Source organism: Orcinus orca, chromosome 1 (genome assembly GCF_937001465.1).
Source record: "Orcinus orca chromosome 1, mOrcOrc1.1, whole genome shotgun sequence".
NCBI lineage: Eukaryota > Metazoa > Chordata > Mammalia > Artiodactyla > Delphinidae > Orcinus > Orcinus orca.
The window spans coordinates 39003463-39023113 of NC_064559.1; the positions used below are offsets into that span (position 1 = coordinate 39003463).

Consider the following 19651-nt stretch of genomic DNA (forward strand, 5'->3'; position numbering starts at 1 on the left):
GATGTATAGATTGAACACAACATGATTAAGGCAAAGGTAAATTTCACCGACCTCTCCTTCCAAATTATCATTTGTTAACACTCTTTAAATACATAAATTCAACCAACTAGAAATTCACTTAACTGCGATACTTCTTAATATACCTATTGTAGTCTTATCCACCAGGATATCATGGAAGACTTTGTCAAACATGTTGTAGAAATCGAAATATCCTAGGTTTATGGACCTTCACAGATTTGTCAATGTAGTTGGTCCACTGTGGGTCAGTTTATGGTAGCAGTATCCATATTGGCTGCCAGAAATCACCTCATTTTTTTCTAAGCATGAATAAATCATGCTAATGTACTTTAATGTACTGTTGAGGAGTTTTACCAGATGTAATGTCAAGTTCCCTTGGAGTTGGCTTCCAGAACTACTTTTTCTCTCTTTCTGAAAATTAGAAGAATATTTTTCTATTTCTAGTATTCTGGGAACTTTTCCATTCTTCATGGTTACTAAAAACGAGTTTTGAGATTTCATCTGCAAATGTGTTTAATACATGAGGGTGCAACCACCTGGACTTGGAGAGTGTGATCTGATTCATGTTAAAATCTCCCACACTCATATTTTAACATCTTCTTTGACTACCCTATTCTTGATGAAGACTGAACTCAAACTACCACTGGGCTTCTATCATCTCTCATTCATCCATTAACATTATAATTTTCTCAAGCCATTGGCTCATCCATTCTTGACAATTTTAATTTTCATTGTTCTTCTTGCACCTTTAAGCCCTTTTGTTGGTTAGGAAAATAAGATTTGTGGTCCCCAGTGGATAAGAAGGAAAAAAAATAGGTATCCAAATACCAAGACATACCAGGTTCTGATTGGTTCTCCCATTACATAAAGGAGGTCTCTTCATATTAGCTGTGCAACTGCTAGTAAAGCTGGCATACGGAAATAAAAGAAACTGGATTGAGTCAAATCTCGACCTGTAAATCAGCCCCATTCACTGTCATTTTATTGACCTAGGGAATATCAGGCCTTAGTATCTTCATAACTTAAATGATGAGCTGGACTCAATGTTCTAAACAGAAGCACTACTGCCATTTTGGACAGGGAAATTCTCAGCTTCTTGGAATGATATCACACCATATAGCATGTAAAAGTGTAAAATGCTTAGCATCCGTAATTTCAGAACACTAAATTTAATTATGCCCCTCAGTCATGGTCATTGTGACATTCCAAAGCAAGCAAACACATTTCCAAGCGTCCCTGGTTGAGACCCACTGAAAGATGTCTATTTTTTTTTAATATTTATTCATTTATTTATTTATTTGTCTGCTCCCGGTCTTAGTTGCGGCACGCGGGATCTTCTTTGCTGTGTGTGGGATCTTTAGCTGTGACATGCGAGATCTAATTCCCTGACCATGGATCGAACCCAGGCCCCCTGCTTTGGGAGCCCCAAGTCTTAAACACTGGACACCAGGGAAGTCCCGAAAGATGTCTTTAAAGTCCTTTCAGCTCTGAATTTCTGGGTCTGTAATTCTTTGCAGAGACTCTGAAGTTTTAAAATAACATATTGCATTACTGAAAGTCATTTTCCAGATGAAATAGGGGTAATCTGTTCAATTTCAGCAGACATGCAACATTTTTATACAAATTTTTAAAATTAGCAGGAGTAACTAATTACAAATCTAGACATCCAGAAAAACTAGGACACGGTGAATCATTTAAGTCAATTGGAGGAAGAACCTAGATGAATAAGAAATGATGACACATTCTTATCACAGTATCACAATAAAGAAAAGAAAGCTGCTAAATCTAGTCATTTTCCTTTGTTTTAAAGGAGTGAAGCCCTAAAAAGCTTCTCACTCGCTACTGTACCTGGAAATTCTCCTGCAGATGAAAAGAATTTCTCCCAATCCAGGAGAACTATCTTCCTGCTCAAAACTTGTCTCAGAGCAAATAATTTAGTCCATCAACAGTGTGCCTTCCAAGAAGGCTTATTTTTTTATCCTTCCCCTTTGCAATAGCTTCCTGTCCCCACTCCCACCCCCAACACACACCAGCCCCTTCCGTCACCCCCATCATCACCACCACTGGCACAGTCACCATCACCACCCAAGGAGAGCCAGAGCCATGGCTGGCTGGCTTCCCCTCAGCAGAACTGGCACAACTACTCCAGTGTAATGCAGGGGTCTCTACGGCCAACACGTGCAGGAAGTGTTTTCCTTCCGCAAGCAGAAGGCCACCGTCCTACAAAATATCTGTCACCTTCCAAGGCTTCTGAGCTAGTCCAGACAGAGAAAGATGATTGTGAAACTCTTCTTTTTCCCTTGATAGGGGGTAAAAAATAGGGAAGGAGTGCTTTTCAAACTATGCATTCTGTCAGGCTTCCTTCTCTTCCCCACAGTTCTAGGATCTAGCATCAGCAAAACGTGTTATATCACGTTCTGGTGTGGAAACAAAGAGAGAAGAGAATTCACTTTGCTAGGGTGGGGCTTTGAGACTTGTCTTCTCTTACTGTGTCGTGATCTCCTTTCTTCCTGGATTTGGAGGAAAAGAAAAGACTGCAAAGGATTGGGGGAGCTGCACAGAAAAAAGTGAAGGGACACAGTATGTGAGAAGCTGAGATGTACGTAGCTACCGTAAAGACATCGGAAGTCGAGCGCAAGCCTCAGTTTCATTTTTGTTTTTCTGCTAATTATCTGGCATAGAAAGCCAGCCCTGGGGCAGCTCTCCTCCCAGCAAAAGAATTCAGGTCTCCAGCCTGGATTGGAACCAGGCTTTGGACAAAAGCTGTATAATCCCCGTAGCTTCTTCTGCCACATACAGAAGAAATGGGATGAGTTATTCTTCCTTAAGGACAGAGCCAATGAAAACAGGTTTACACTATAGCAGTTGGGATCCAGGTTAGATAATGAAGTTACTGGCCATGAGTCCTGCAGCGAAGGGATGTTATGAGACGTCTCATCTGAGGTCTTAATATTTGAAGAGTTCCTCATCTCCCTCCTGTGTCTAGCCTGGTCTTTTGAGGAGGCAGGAGTTGGTAATAGATTCATTTGTCTTTCCTTGCTTTCCCCGTTTCTTGATTTAGCCAACATTTCTTCAGCATCTATCGTGTCAGTCTCCATGCTTGGAACTGGGAGGCGGGGAGGGGAAGCCTTCTCCTTTTGATTCTAATCCAGGTGATTAATACCTGTGGTCTGCACCAGTGTGGGAGTAATGAGAATGGACCAAACTAGCTGGATTCAAGGCCTATTAAGGTGACGAAATTGACAGGTTTTGATGACAAATAGGATGTGAAGAATAAGGGGAAGAAAAGAATCAGGGGTGACTCCTAAATTTCCAGCATGAGCAACTGGGTGAAAGGTGATGTTATTTACAGAGAAAAGGAACACAGGAGTGTTTGGGGGAAAATACGATGAATTCAATTCTGACATATTGAGTCTGAATTGCAGCTGTTCGAGAGAAAGTTGGACAAACAGGTCTTATACTCAGGACAAAGATCTGGGCTAAAGACATGAATGTGGGAGGCACGCCATAAGGCAATTTGTAAAGTGGGAAAAAAGGAAGGGATGGAGAAGGTATGTGGATCTTTCCAGCCCCCAAAGAGATAAGAAGATACAAATGGAAATCCCATGGGGCTTTGGGAATTGATCACTAGCCCAGATTTCAAAGAAAGATGCTGAATTAGTGAGGAAAACCCCATGAAGTCCTAAAGGCAGCCTTGGTTGGCCCGGAGAGTCAGCATCTTTCTGTAACAGGCCAACTGACTCTTGGGCAGATGCAGCTGGACAAAACCTCCCTTTCTACTCTGCCAGGCCTGGCCAATGATGGCATGACCTTTCAAATGACATAAGATCCTGGTAAAGAAGGCTTTACAAGCAAAGTCCCCTGGGCTCAGCCGAATAGCACCGCCAAACCCAGCTTCCCCAGAATGGATTCATAGGGTGGGCATTTAGCAGCCCATTCAGTACTTTGTAAAATTATTTTTTAAGGGAAGTTGACTTTGCTTTATCCCAAGAGCTCTGAGATCTTCCCAACCTGTCCTGGATTTGCCTCCGTCCTCATGACAGCACCACAATAAGCAAAGAGTCTCTCCCCAAGTCTAGCACAGAGGTCCCCAAGGGAGCATTTTTTAAAGGCATAGAAACTCTGTGGGTGCCCTTGGAAAGAAGGCTGGTAGTAGGTGAGGTGGGATGACATGGCAGGGGCTGCGCTGAGCGCAGAGAAGAGAGAGGGTGGGGTACCATATGGTGCCCGAACAGAACCAGGGCAGTGCTGAGGCTGCCTGCCAAGTTATGAACCTCCCTCCGTTCCAGATGCTTAGATATCAAACCAAGCCCACTCCTTTAGGGCTAAAATTTGTTTCTTCTTGGCTGAGGAAGATTTCACATTTTCAAAAAGGAGAGAGGAAATGAGAAATCAGAAGAAAATCCTAAAGGTCTTATTAAATGACACTTAAATACTTCTGTCAATATAAAAAGTGCCAGAAATATACAAATTTCCTGAAACATCCCCCTGACAGAACAAACCTGCTTTTAGGTTACCAGGAAGAGTTTGTTTTGTTTTGTTTTGTTTTTCAGAAGCTGCCATTAAAACATGAACTGATGAAAGAAAAAAAGAGCAAGTTCATTTTCAAGGTTGACTCAAGGCACATCTCATCCCAGCTTTCTGACCAAATCGAAAAATCACAGCAGGAAGGGGCTCCCGGCCTTTTCTAAGGACAGGTTTTAAGAGTAAAACCTGTTTTTCTTCTCTTTCTTTTTCCTTTTATTTTGGATTTTTTAATAAATTTTTAATTTTTCATCTTAGAACAGTTTCAAATTGTCTTTCCCTTTCTTTTCAATATCCCACAATACTACTTAAAAGAAAATCAAGTATTGATTCATCAATTCTGATGAAGGTATTTAAGACCCACCAACAGGACTGTCTAACTTTGAAGAAACCTGGACTTCAAGGAAAAGCTCAGTCTGACACAAGATCCCAGCTGTAAGCCTCACAGGGGTGTTTGTGGCCTCTGGGTCAGCTGAAGCCAAACTCTGGGTGTTTTTACAGATCAGAATTAATATAAAAATATTCCTGAGCTTTTAGCACTTTACAATTGACCAGAAGAACTTTCCTATATTTCAGTTCACAGCTCTGTTAGGTTACCATGCTGTGTTATATATAGGCCCAGAGAGGAACAACACTAGAAAAGGAACAACACTAGAAAAGGCCAGAGCTAGGAGTAAAATACAGGTCTTCTAAGCCCAGCTGTCAGACCCCAGGTGCCGGAGAGGTCAGGAGTCCTGCATGACAGTGCAAGGGACACATGTTAAAGAAAAGAAAGGAAAGAAAAGGGGAGGAAAAGAAAGCACAAACACCTAGTAGAGTCATTCTCATAAGGCATCTGCAGTGAGCACTTCCATACTGGAAACACAAATCCCCCTTTGAAATGTTGTGTCTCCAGCATTTCCTAACATACATTCTGCAGGGCCAACTGGTACCCCTTCCAGGCCCTCCTTAGCCAAGCCTAAGGACAAGCCTTGCTGTTTCCCATGGCTGGTTCCCCATCCAAGGAACAATTAAGGCACTGAAGCACAGGAGTCACAAGAAAGAGATGTGGCCCACACTTCCAAACTCAGCTGACCAGGTCCACATAAGATGATGAAAGACATGATGCCCCCTTGGTCCTCGTGTCCCTCAGTTCTCTGTGTCACAGAACTGTACAGACCAATGCTTCTCAAACCTGGGGATCTTGTGAATCTGGGGTTGTGGATTCTGATTCAGTAGGTCTTGTAGGGGACCTGAAATGCTGCCTTCATAACAAGCTTCCAGGTGCTACTGCTGGCCCAAGGACCACACTTTGAGTGGTAAGGGTATGAACACAGTCAGACCTAGAATGGCCATAGAGAGCAATGTTCTCAGTGCTCAATGTTCAAACTGGGTTCCTGGGAAGTTCTAACAAGGGGGATATTTCAGGGGATAATTTGAAAGAACAGAAGGAAACCAAGAGCCTCTCTGCACCCCAGGTTCAATCAGAATGGCTCTGCTTTTCTGCTATAGAAATTGAAATTCCTCATAAGATTTCATTTGATAAAAGGGTTCCTTTGTTTTATAAATTTGAAATCTAGTGCTTGACTCCAACTACCTCACTTTACAGAAAGGAGGTTTGAGAGTAAGAGAGGGTAAGTGAGCCACATGAGATGACACAGCGAATGAGTGGCCAAGCCAAATCGGAGCCCTGGTCTCTTTTTCTCCACCCTACTCTTGCTTTCTTTGGGCAAAGACTTAAAAAAGCCATGACTCAGTGGTTTCTCCTCTTTCTCCTGGGTTTACCAAAGTAAACCCAGCAGAACCTCACAATGCTCTGGCTCTCAAAGGAAAGAGTCCTGTCTCTCCCCACCAAGGGCTGGCTCTTCAGAGGTGCCCTGCCATCTACACCTGACAAGTCAGGGCAACCAGTGGAGGGAAGCAGCAAGGTAAAACTAAGGAGCATTCCCAGAGGCAAGATGGGGTTTGGCTGTGGAATCGTTCCACGGATGGGCAGGCATGTGCCTGCAAGACCTCAGAATTCCTTGTCTTCCAGGAGGGGCCCAACTGACTCACCAGTGCACTTACAGACAGCTTACTTCAAGCTGATTTGCAGCAGGCATGCTAGGGCAGCTGCAGGGCTCCAGCTGAAAAAGAAAGTTGGTCATGGGAAGGAGCAAAGCAGGAGCTGGGGAAAGTGTGTGGAGGCAGGGGGAAAGTCTAGTACAAAACCTGTGACCATGAAAGATCAGACACTCTGAGGCCAGCAAGCTTAGGCCAGGGGGTGATTCAAGAAGACAGGGTCCCTGGCCCCAAGAATCTTACAATCTGGAGAGGTTGTGAAGAGGTAAAGAACACACATGAAACAATTGGAGAACAATACAAAACAGCATGGAATTAAAAGCTAGACTGAAGCGTTCAGAATGTAATGGCCACAGCAGGTCGGTGCAAAACAGATCACCATGGGTTGGAGCAGCTGGGGGAAAAAAACGTGATGAAGGCCATACAGCAGCCTAAAGGATGGGTACAGTAAGATAGGAGGAGAGAAATAAGTCAGGGATGGTGATCCATGTGGTCAGAGGAACCAGTGGGTGCTATAAACAGCATCTGTAGGGGTGTAACATGAAGTCACATCTTCAAGAAAGCAAGGGAGGGCATAGCTGGCTTGGAGTCAGAGTCCTAGCAGAACCACGACTGATCCAACCCAGTCCAGGCCGATTCAAATCTGCCTCTGCATTTCCACAGGGTTTTTCTAATTTCTCAAGCTATTGGACAACTTCAAGAGCTCCGCAGGATACAGGCAACAGAAGAAATGGTGAGCTCCACTTCATGGTGATCCTAAGCCAAGTTCAAGGTCACATGTCAAAAAATCAATACCCATGCATTGTTCTGGCTCTGGCTAAAGCCTCTCTACTCAAAGACTTGGATACACTCAAGGAACAGATTCAGGTTAGCCTCAAGAAGGACATCAACCCCAGAGATTCGGAGAGACTAAATGCTTTGTTGGAAACCACTCAGTCAATTATGAAAGAGAAATCCATCACCACTTTTCTCCTCACTCCTATCTCTGGTCTGACCCCAACTAAAGATCAAGAGTGAGCCTTATTAAAATCTCATCCCCTACTCACATACAATCTTCCCACATCTACATTTCTGAGGTAGGGAGTCTGAGTGAGACCCACTTCCCAAGGATGCACTGCTCAGTCTACAAACCCAAGGATGGACTTGCAAAGCCTTCTACCTTCTGCCTCATTGCCCACCTATGTGGCACCATCTTCCGACCCCTGCACTGTGTTCAGCGGACACAACTCAGCAGCCTGGCGTTCTTCAAGCTCATTGGGATTCCCAAGGGCTGTAAATAAAAAATCATGGAATCTGATTCCGCTACCCCTGCCTCTCTCTGACCCATACTAGGGTCATAACTTTCCTCCTGTCTTTCAGCAACTTGATTTGGGTCCTTTCCAAAGTCTACCTGCAACCTTCTGAAGAGTTAAGCTCTACATTAATAATCATCTAAGACTGTTGGAGCTGGAAGGAGCGTTAGAGTCTGTCTTCTCCAGCCCCATCTCTTGACAAATGAGAAAACTAAGATCCACAGATGTGACGTGACTTGTCCAGGGTCACACAGCTCCTTAGTAGCAGGTGGGCAGCTGGAATCCTGGTCTTCTAACTTCCAGACCTCAGGCAGTTTGAATCACCTTATGAGAAGGTAGCATTATTGTCCGAGACCCTTCCTGGTCTCAACTTAACCATATCCCTGGAGCCATTTGCAAGTGAAGACACATATCTGATGGCCACATAGTCCATAAGGGATCCCGGTGATGGGAGGGAGAAGAGCCTGGGTCAGCTATTTGATATTATTTTACTTCACTTTAAGACTCAGCCAGAAATGCTGAGTTAAGGTGTTGACCTAGATGGTACAGCTTTATTGCACAGTCACCGCAAAAGGAAGGTAAGGCAACCTGCCTCATTAAAGAGTGAGATGGCAAAGCAGAGCTTATGAACACCCTGGTTATATCTTGCAACAATAGCATGATTAATTCAGATCACTCCCTGATGCTTCTTCTCAGACATTCAAACCACTCATTGTCTGCAACCGTTTCCTCAGGCCCCAAGCAACAGAAATCCCACACTCACTCCATCTTCAATTCTGCTGGAAAGAATCTGTGTGTGGGTCTGGGAGGCTGTCCTGAGTGAAATGAACCCTTGGCTGAGAGCCCAGGACACTTGGGTTTATTTGTTATTCACTGAGTAACCTTGAGCAAGGGGGTTTACCTCTCTCTGTGTTTCACCTGTGTGTGAGAGCTAAGCTGGAGGCTGAGAAGTAAACAAGACAATGTCCCCAGTTGCCTTTCAGTGTATGGAGTCTGTGACATTGGCTGATACCAATATTCTTCACTGCTTCCATTTAGGGCAGAATGAGAACATGGGAAACTAATATTTATTGACCATTCACCATCTGCCAAGGACTGTGCTGGGGCTCACACCAGTCTGTGATGTGGTATTAGCTAAGTCTCAGATCTGGAAACAGCGATCAGAAATGTAAAGCTGTTCGTCCAAAGTAACACAGTTAGTGAACAAGGGAGCCGGGATTTAAATAAGTTTCTCTGACTCAAAAGACCTTCTTCTTTGCACTACATCACACTGCCTTCAATAAAAGATGAGTTCATATTACTGAGAGATAGTGGGGTGGGAGGGTGCAAATTGACAGAGAGACAGAGAGGGACCCAAGGATACAAATCATTCAAATGCCAACAGTCAAGACGTTTAAGTAAATGAGTGAGGAGGGCTGGGAGGCAAGTGATAAACTCATTGCCTTCTTGAAAGGACCTGAGATTCAAGGTCCAGCAGAATGTCGTAATGAAGAACTTCCGGCCCAGGATTGAAAGTTTTTTTTGTTTTTTTTTTTAAGGGGAAGCTGAAATCCGGAATTTTATGTGAAACCACTTAATTTACATCTGTGGCCCTAACCCATTCTCAGGTTCATTCCATACACCCTTTCGCCCCTCCAGTTTATCAATTCTGGAAGTTGAGAATAATCTCCTCACCACAGGAGTGAGAAAGATTGAAACATTTCCCTTTGGGACCCTAGGAAGGCCTCATCTCTGACTTCCTTTTTAGAGGAAGTGAACCTTCTGGAATGTTCAGAGCTAGGATACAAGGGCGCTGTGATTCAACCAACCCCACTGAATTGCTGGGGCTCATACCAGCAATTCTATTCTCCCTTGGGGAGCTGGGGGGAGCCATACATGCCACTAAAGCCAGTACGATTACTCTTTTTTCTAATAAGCAACAAATTATTTGAGGGGGACTTGGTTGAAAACTAATTCTACCTCTATAGTTAAATCCAATTATACCATAATTACAGGGAGTCTGCACACATCCGAGCTTAGCTGGAAAAGAATAGGAACACCGCGGTTCTTCAAAACATTGGCCAGAGGTAAACCTATAATTTCACTGACCATCGACCTGGCAGAACCTTCATGGGAAAGTAGATACACTTAGCTCTTGACTTGCCATCAGAGGACAACCCAACTGGTGCCTCTTGACCACTGTGTGGCATTGGCTCTCTTACAGTTCAGAAAAGACAGGAGTATGGAGGTGTCTCTTATTTCCTTTGAAACTGGTTGAGAAATAAGAATGGATGCATATCTCCAAGCCCAAATAGAATTAGGCACTAAGCATATGGAGAAATAGGAAACTCTCATTGTTAAATCGTTACCATTCCCTACTTTTATTATGTTTTTTCTTGAGGTGGGGATGAAAGGAACACTTATAAATAAATAAATGAAATCTACAACGAAAACCTTTGGAAGCATCTCTCTTTTTTTTTTTTTTTAGATGTTGGGGGTTCTAGCTTATTAATTTATTTATTTATTTTTGCTGTGTTGCGTCTTCGTTTCTGTGTGAGGGCTTTCTTGAGTTGTGGCAATCGGGGGCCGCTCTTCATCGTGGTGAAGCATCTCTTATTCATTGCCAAAAGCCCATTTACTTGTCCATTTTTCATTCTCACGTGGATCCCCCATCCTCAGATTTAAGGGAAATGTTCAATTGTTGTCCTGGCTACAACACGAACAAGAGGCAGAAAAACTTTACTAAAGTTTGGAAGGTCTGACACATGCAATATCATACCTGCACATTTTGTTAAATAATATTCTTCTGCTGAAAGTCCACAGACATGTCCATTTCTGTTGAAACCCTTTCAACTGCCTTCACACAGACTCCAGGCTTCACTCTGAAGGGAACATCTAGCCAAGTACCTACTGGGGGAAAATATCCTCAGGGCTTTGCTGAAGACAAGGTTGATTTTGTAGAAGTAATATCATGCTATGATTCCTCCCTAATCCCCACCTCATTTTTGTCACAAAAAATACAATGACTGAGAGGAAGTGAAGTTTTAGTCAATTCATCATGCAGGAATTAAACCCTGACACTGTGCAGGGCATTGTACTGGGTTCCGTGGGGACGAGGAAAATGACTACAGGTATGAAAATGTGATGGGAAGAGTAATGGCAAAAGCCCTGGCCCAAGGAGTCAGGAAAAATCTCTTCCCAAATCTCAATCCTAACACTTCCTAGTTAAGTTACCTCATACAACTTGACCTCAGTTTCCATATCTGTGAAATGTCTGTGCCACGAGTATTATAGGAAAGCCTGGCAAAACCATCATAAGAGAGTCATTCATGGAGAGAAGAGTGTAATCAAAAGCACAGAGATGGACCTATTTGCAGGGCAGGAATAGAGATGCAGTTGTAGAGAACGGATGTGTGGACCCGGGGTGGGGTGTGGGGGAAGGAGGGGGTGGGATAAACTGGGAGATTGGGATTGACATATATACACTACTATGTGTAGAATAGATAGCTAGTGGGAAACTGCTCTATAGCACAGGGAGCTCAGCTCGGTGCTCTGTGGTGACCTAGATGGGTGACATGGGAGGTCCAAGAAGGAGGGGATATAGGTATACATATAGCTGACTCACTTCGTTGTATAGCAGAAACTAACACAACGTTGTAAAGCAACTATACCCCAATATAAAACCAAAACAAAACCTTATACACCCTAAAAAAAAAACATACACACAGAGTTAAAAAAAAATGTGGACGATGTGGATAGCATCTACTGGAAACAGGAAGCAGCCCAGTGGGACTGGAGCCTGGGTTGCAGGACCAGAACCAGGCCCCCCTCAGGGCCCTCAGCATCCCTGCTCCAATGCGCTCAGTGTTGCTGAGGAGAAAAACAGGCAGGGAAGCCGGCCCTAGGGAAGCAACGTGGAAAACCAGTGAAGAGGGAAAGATGAGATCTGAGGTGTGCTCATAAATGCTTAACAACAAACTCTCAGGAGGACCCTGATTTGTAGCATGGTATAAGTACCTCCACGGTGGCTGATTTCAAGCTACCAACACATTTAACAACCAGATGGGAAACTATTTCCTGAAATGTTAACAATTGGCTCTCACAGCTGCAGTACCTCTCTGGGTTGGGTTGAGGAAAACTGGGGAATACCAGCCAGGTCCTCAGTGCCAAACACAGAACCCAAAAACAGGATATACCTAGCAACTCGAGTCCATAAAACTCTGCATTTTAACATTTTGGAATCTCAGGTGTGATAAACATTCATCATGATTCTGAAAGCCTTCACAGTTTTAGAAGATTATACCCATGCATTATCCAGGCATCACTATTATGCCCATTTTACAGAGTGACTTGCGACTTGACTAAATGGCACAATTAGCAATGAATGGAGTCTGACCCCTCTGCCCAACCCAGAGGGGGTCTCACTGCCTAACACCTGGTTCAGCCCCACTTCAGTAAGAGTGAGCCCTCCACCCCATCCTGAGTTTCAAACGATGCTGAATAGACTTAGGTCATCCATCCTCCTAGCCTTTGGAATGTGAATCCCAGGGTTACCGGTAAAGCTCTGGCCCAATTCTTCCTCAGCTTGCCCTCATCCCGTCCCCCACCCCAGCATGACAAACCCCAAACTCCTTCTCTCAGGCTTCTCTCTGGCCCAGCAAGGTGCTGCAATCTCATCACCTCCAAACAATCTGCTTCAGTCCTGCTGCGTGTTCCTGCTTATTAAATTGTAGTATTACCCCACTCCGCTGCAGCAGCAGGGCTCCCGGACTGGTTTATTGTTCTATTGCTCAGAACTGCTGAACTCAGCGCCAGCGCCGGCTTCTCCAGGACTATGCCTGACGGATGAGCTGGCACCCGCCAGCGTCTGAGAGCAGAGACTTGCGCTCCGAGCCCCAAAACGACTCCCCACCTGAAGGTTTGGTTTCCAATTATTTCTTCTAAGAGTGGCAGGTAGAAGAGAGACCCAAACTTGGCTTATTTCCCCCTCCAACAACTCAGCAAGGGTTGGAACCTTTCACAGAAAAGTTTTGCAACTGTCCAATGCTCCGCCTCTATTTCTACCTCATTCATTTTGCCCACCTAATCGCTTTTCTGTGACTAGCAGGTAAACTGGGCTAAAATGCCCTGATGCTGTAATTACCTTCAGGTACACGTGCACACGTGGGCACGGACACGCATGTGCGGGCCAACCCTACCTGGTGCCGAGCTAAGCATTCTGGTGGCCTCAAGTCTATCTGTCTTCCTTTACGAGCTCACCAGTCAGTTTCTCCCCATTAAAACTCGCCCCTCTACTGCTGATCTTCCCTCTTTATTTAGCAAATTCTTACTGGCATCTCATGAAACACACAGAAACACGCGGTGAGGCAGCCAACAGAGATTGCCAAACTTGACTACCTGTGTAGGTCCACCTTGCAGAGGTGCTGATGAAGTTTGGCTAGATTTTTTTTTTCCTCCTAGGCAGCGTGGGCTCTTTCAATCCCCTTCCATACCTCACTCCAGATCCCCCAGGTAGTAAACCTGCTGTCTGGGCAGTGACCCAGGGTAGAGCTTGCACTTTTTTATCTTTTTCTTTAGGAAGAAGGCAACCTGCCCACCCCTGCTCAGCCCTGCCACCCCAAGGAGTCCCCACACCAAATTCTCTCTTTTCTCCAGTTGGCACATTTTCTCTTATATTTCTGAGCTCATTTGGGTAGAACTTCTTCCGTGAAGCCTCACTGATATACAAGGCAGGGACAGAGGCTCCTCCCTCTTGGCTGCTACAGTGCTAGCTAGCACAGGGGCTACTGTCCTTGCCTCTCCCTCTTGTAGCCCATGTCACCACACTGGCTCCCTCACTGTACTGTAAAGTCTTTATGTCCAGGGGCTCAATCTTAGCCATCCATTGATCTCCAGCATTTGATAGAGTATCTGGCACATAGTAGGTGCACAAGAAAGGTTGAGTGAAGTTATCAGTGAACAAATGACACCTGTCTCTCCTCTGTGTTCTCCAAACCCTCTAGTTCTCCAAATGATGAGGGCCACAAGTAGAGGACAGAGGAAGGTGCAAGCTATCTCTAGCTCAGTGTTTTTTGATTCTGCTCTTGATGTCAAATAACATGAACTGCTTCAGCTTTTCAAAGCCTCTTCTATTAAGAATGCTCCCCCACCCCTCTGCTTTCCTAAAGTGGTATTCAGATGTTGATGTAGAAAAATAAAATCTCAAACAACCATTCTCCATGGAAATGGAAGTTCCCCCAACCCAGAAAACCTCCAAGCAAGTTGGAGAGACTTTTTTTTGGAGGCAATAACTGTAGGAAATGTCCAGAGTGACAAATGTGCTAAAGACAAATGATTTTGCTTTCATGCACCATAATGTCCCCTGGGATCTCTCTTCTGTCCAGGAGGGGAACGTGGGCAGGCCTCGAAGTTGTTTCTCTCACCTGAAGGACTAGGTTAGGCCTTGGGAGGGAGGGGCCTGGGAGAGGAGACCCACAACAGGGCCGGCTTCAGCCCGCCTTGCTGCCTCTACAGCTTCCAGAGAATGTGCCCACCTCAGGAATGAGGGGTCTCCAGCCCCAGCCTAGAAATAGATGAGTGAACAACAAGCCGTCAGATCTCCCAGAGCAGGAAAACATCTTGTGGCAGGTCCTGAAACTCTGGGACAGTTCTGATCCATATTGGAGTGTAATGGGGCCAGGGGAGTTGGAGGCGGCGGTGTTAGCCCCAGACCTCAAGTCTCCTCAGTAACAGAGGGTCAGACTTCCCAGTTCAGGCCTCTCCTCACCTTCACCCAGTCAACAAATGTTTACTGAGCACTTACCACAAGCCAGGAACTTCTAGGTGCTGGCTTTCTTTAAAGAGGTTCAAGGTCTAGAGAGACAGAAAGACAAGAAATCAATACCTATAAGGTAATGTATTATAGAGGTGTGCACTGATCACAGGATCGTATGTGCAGAGTGGGGATGTGGTGTCGGGAAACAGTCAATGTACAAAGGGCTGGCTAGGGAAAAGCAACCCCAAACTCAACTTCTGAGGGCACAACACTTGCACCAGGCAAGTCAACTAAGGAGATACCATGGAGCGGGAGGGAAGGTGTATTCACGAGGGCAGGAAGGGGCCTCCATTTGATTTATTGACTTGGGTTTAGGGCTTTGGCTCCACCTGTTCAGACAGGTGTTCTGTACCACCCAGTGGGTGTATGCAGAAAGCATGCCTAGTCTTTCCACTCTGGGGTAAGCATTTACCCTCTCTGAGGGGGCTCTATTGACTCCGGAACCATCAGGTTTCTTTCGCTGCCTGCCTGTGTCCTTTGTGGTCTATTTCTAAGAAGCTACTTCTATAGGGAACAGGGGATAGGAAAAGAAGTTACCCCTCATTCCATCCCATGAGACCACTAGGAACAAATATAAACCTCTTTTACATGGCACACCTTCATGTATTGATGAAAACATCTATCATATCCCTCCCTCTACTCCCCAGTAATTGCTTCTGCAGACTAATCAGCCCCTGTCTCTTAATCCTTTGTCAGAGTGATCTATGTTCAAGTCCTCTCACCATTCTGATCATTTTTTTCTCACTTTCAGACTTGTTTTGACCCCTCTTAAAATGTGGAGCCCATAACCAAACATAGTAAACCAAGTATAATCTGAGCAGTACAGAGTAGGAATATCACCTCCCTTGTTTCTGGTCTCATATTTCTAATAATACAACCAAAGATAGAGTTTCCCCTTTGGGCAGCCATATCAAAACATTGAGTCCCCTAAAGCTTACCATAAGCTCAAATCCTAAGTTTTTTGTTTTGTTTTGTTTTCTATTTATGTTGCTGCTGAATCACATCTTCCCTACCCTACATGTGTGCGGTTACTTTCTGGGCCAAAGTACAGAACTCGGTAGAGGCAGATGACTTAGCATGCATTCCTCCTGACTTTGGGCCCTGAGAAACTTCTCAGGAAGAGGTCCTCCTGACTCTTCAATATGTAGAGTGGAGGCCCAGGACCAGTGGAAAGCTGGTAATGAAAGCTCCAGTCCGCAGGCAGCCCAAGGGGGCCCTCCCCGTCCCCCAGGCATAGGCACTGATGTCCCCAGCAGGTTCCTGGGAATAAGCCGTCTCTTTGTGTTTCACTCCAAGAGGCCAGCCCGCTCCAAATGTTGTACAACAGGGCTCTTTGGAAGCTCCTCTGCTGTCCCTCCCCAGTAGAAAGAATTGCAGCTGATTCCAGACCTTCAAAGGAAGACCTCAGGCACAGCGCAAGGTGTGGAGGTACAGCTGCAAACTTCGATGAGCTTGTAACCAGAATCTAATTGAATCAGGTACTAGAACATTTGGGAGACTTTGCAGTCTTTTGCCTGTTTCTTCAGAAATAAAGAGGTGACCGTCAGTTAAGGGGCTGGAGGTCAGAGCAGAGGGAATTTTCGTGGGTTTCCAGGACCCAGAGAGGCATGTGTGGACCAAAGATCCTCCACAGCACAGCAGCCTGACTCAGGCATGGTGAGGGGAGAAGGAGTCAGGATCAGGGATACACAGTCAAACCAAAATGTGCAGCTCAGTTGGAGAAAATGAGCAAATCCCGCTAGAATGGCCAGCTCCTGAGTGGAGATGGGAGCCCCGTGCTCCCAGCCCAACAGCCCTGCCCTCCCCAGTCCGTTCTCCTCTGCCCACAAGCACACACTCGCAGGCAGGCAGGCAGGCAGGGCGGCAACCCTTGAAAGAGTCTGGGGAAAGCCTCTTAGAGGCGCGGACCTAGAAGTCTGGGGGCAAGGAGGACTCCTAGGGCTTTTACCTCTCAAGCTGACTTTGGAACAAAGAGCCAGACCCAGGGGTGGGGAGACAGGAGGCTTTCAGCAAAGCCACCCTGATGTGCTTCCCACCCCCTTGTTGACCCGCCATACAAACCAGTGTCCAGCCAGTCCACAGAGCATCCTCCTGGACCCTTGTGAATCAAGTTGAGGGGAAGGTAGATAATATTACCACTAATAAAGGGCAGGTGAGACTTTCCCGGCCATGTCAGCTGGGCTATAATTTGTTCCCATTTTGCTGAACAAATTCAGAGATCTAAGATGACCCCTGGAGGGGAAAGAATCTGAACAGCAGGATTTGTGCCTATTTTCTGCCCTCAGTACCCCTCGTTCCCTTCCCTTCACCCCACATTTTGGGGCCAGAAGCGAGCCACCTACCTCTAGTCCTACCTGGGAGCGGGGTGAGCTTCTGAACTAGAGGGCGAGGGCTCCTTCCTCAGGTCTTTCATTCAAGCCAGGTCCTTACCAACTTCCTGTCCCCTCCTCGTCTTTTCAGAGTCAGCTCAGGTGTCCCCTTCTCTGTGGGACCTTCCCTGAATCTCACAGACAAAAGTTGGCAGCTTCTTTCTGGGGGGTATTCATCGTGTTTTTCTCATTGGCCTGTTTTCTCTGTCTGTCCATGTACATGTGTAACTAAGTTGGGAGTTCCTCAAGGGTAAGCACAGTCCCTCACTCACCTGCTACAGAGTTGATGCCATCATGGAGTGAGGCAGTGAGGGAGAGACTGAATGAACGAAATAGAGGGAGGGAGGGATGGACAAGGGCACAGAGAGTGAATGAATGAAATGGGTGATGGACAAGGACACAGAGAGCGAATGAATGAAATACAGGGAGGGAGGGATGGACACGGTCACGGGGTCTCTACTCCACAAGTGTGGCTCATCTTGGTCATCTCTACTTCTCAGTCTACATTACTGGTTGGGAAATGGAAGAGCTGAGGCTGTGATAAGGCAAACTGAGTCCAGATGTCAGGGAAATGATGTGCCCTGATGGTCTGGGGGAGGAGTCCATAGACTTAAGAAAGCTCTCACCTGGAAAATCTCCCTCCCATCAGCCCCAGTGGAACCTTTTCTTCTTCCAGAAAGAGTGCAGAATGCTCCAGGCAGACGCAAGGCCCTCCAGAACTGGGGAAGGCAATCACGGAGTGTCTGATGTAAAGAGCCCTTTGATGGAAGCCAGGAGATCCAGGTATTTTTGAATCTTAACCCTACACTGGCTGCATGAACTTGAGACAGAAATTCTCCTAGAGCCTCATTTTTCCCATCTGTTTGGTAAGAAGTTTGGATTGGTTGATGTCTGAAGAGATTTTGAGCAGAGAGAGAATTTGGGTTCTACGAAGCGCTGTGGGACAGCACGGCCCCGCGATATCCTATAAATTGGGTTCTTTAATTCCCCTCCTTTCCTGGGACGGGGGAGGAATCTACTTTCCCTGAGCACCAGGAGATCTGCCTTAAGAGCACATGGAAGTCAGGCTAGGAGTCTCGGCAAAATACACCACATCTGAGGAGACTTCAAGTGCCGTTGCCCTCCCGATGTGGCAAGAGGGAGAAATGGGGAGAGGGAAGAAGGAGATGGGGAGGAGAGGGGGAAGGGGAATTAAAATAATCAGTGGTTGATAGACCACTAATGTTCCTAATGAGTTGTCTGGCTCTTTCTCCAATTCCTTTTGTCTCTTCCCAACTTCCTCTCACACAGGGTAGTGTTTTTCCCCACCCCCTGGAATGAAAGAGAAGAGGGTCTGAAAGCCTCTTGGATTATAAAAGCCTCTTACTCTTCACGAGGAGCGCAGCAAACTCACTCTGTACTAAATGCCAGGATAACCCACTGGCTGGGCCTCTCCTCGGGCCCAAGGGTCCCTGGATGGGGTGGCGGATCTCTGCTGGATTCCTGATGTGCACTGCGTAGAGCTAGGACCCAGGAGTACGGCTAAAAGCTCCAGAGGCCATCCAGTTCCACTACCTGCGCGCACGTATGCGCGCGCGCGCACACACACACACACAGCCCCTCCTAGCCGGGATAAGATCTTAGATTCCCTTTCTTCCTTCCCCAGGTTTCTGGGAGGCCAGGAACAGCGCTCAGATCACCTGAGTCTCTCCAAGGATAGAGACCTCCCCTCCTTTTTCTGGTGTTTACAGAACAGTAAGAAAGCGAGGTTAGGTGCAGAAGGGCCTCGCCATTCCTGGCCCCCAGGGGGTGTGGGTGCTGAGAGGCGGAGCCAGCGGCCCAGGCCTCTCCGCATTGGGCGGGCTCGGCAGGTAACCCGAAGCTTGGCGGAGAGGTGCATAAATAAAGTGTGGAACTAGCACCACCTCCTTGAAAGGGTCTGAGTCCTACTTCTTCACCTTTGCCTTGGAAAAACCGGCTTCTCTCTCTTTTATTGTCTGTGCTGAAAGTTCAACTGAGCCCCACCGTACTCCAAACTCTTTCTTTCTGGCTGAATCTGCTCCCCTCTATTCCATCTCCCCTTTCCTCTGCTTTCATATGCTTTTTTAATTAAAGGTAAAGTGACTGTTCAGGACCGGCCCCCACCTGCCCTCACTCAGGACCCATTTCTGTTCTGCACGGGCCTGCTCAGCTGGACACTTTATACAGTAAGTGCTCCTCGTTTCTTATTCCCGGTCCTCAAACCTTAGGGGTGAAAGAACATTCCAAGACTTGGAATTCCTTTTCTTCCTCTCATGCGCACGAGTCTCCAGCCATCCCTTTGTTCTGAATTATCTGATGAAAAAAATCTATGTATTGTTTTGAATCAAGCTCAGAGGAGGCCCTGTTACCTGAAGGTAACAGTGAAGACACTCATACTGACAGGTGAGTCTGAAATCTCTGGATTGGGGGGTGGGGGGCATTGGAAAACCAAAGCCAAGAGGCTCCATTAAGAGAATCATTGGGCAAAAAGAGAAGAGAGTGAGCTGTGGAAAAAGCCACAGCACTGGAAGTTGGTTATCAACCTCCCCCAAGGCTAAAAGAACTGAACCTGCTGTATGTTCACCAAATCCCCAGTCAGTTCCATGTTCTCTCAG

At 46.1% G+C, this 19651-nt stretch overlaps 2 long non-coding RNA genes across 14 annotated transcripts in view; one reads left to right on the forward strand and one right to left on the reverse strand.

Moving 5' to 3' along the window:
* Nucleotides 1-18543, reverse strand: part of LOC117203460 (uncharacterized) — a 44679-nt gene extending 26136 nt beyond the window's left edge. For 2 of the 11 annotated variants that reach the window (XR_007474130.1, XR_007474126.1), the window contains exons 1-2: nt 18403-18543; nt 14656-14705 (exon numbers count right to left, since the gene is read on the reverse strand). This is a non-coding gene — a long non-coding RNA (uncharacterized LOC117203460). The other 9 variants (XR_007474132.1, XR_007474128.1, XR_007474129.1 and 6 more) reach the window with 6 other exon arrangements.
* On the forward strand, nt 12200-19415 carry LOC125962662 (uncharacterized). Of its 3 annotated transcripts, none has more exons than XR_007474123.1 (2): nt 12200-12771; nt 17713-19415. It is a non-coding gene; the product is annotated as an uncharacterized LOC125962662 (long non-coding RNA). The 3 variants fall into 3 exon arrangements; XR_007474122.1 differs by lacking the exon at nt 12200-12771 and adding an exon at nt 15681-16145; XR_007474121.1 differs by lacking the exon at nt 12200-12771 and adding an exon at nt 16522-16819.
* The last annotated feature ends 236 nt before the right edge of the window (nt 19416-19651 follow it).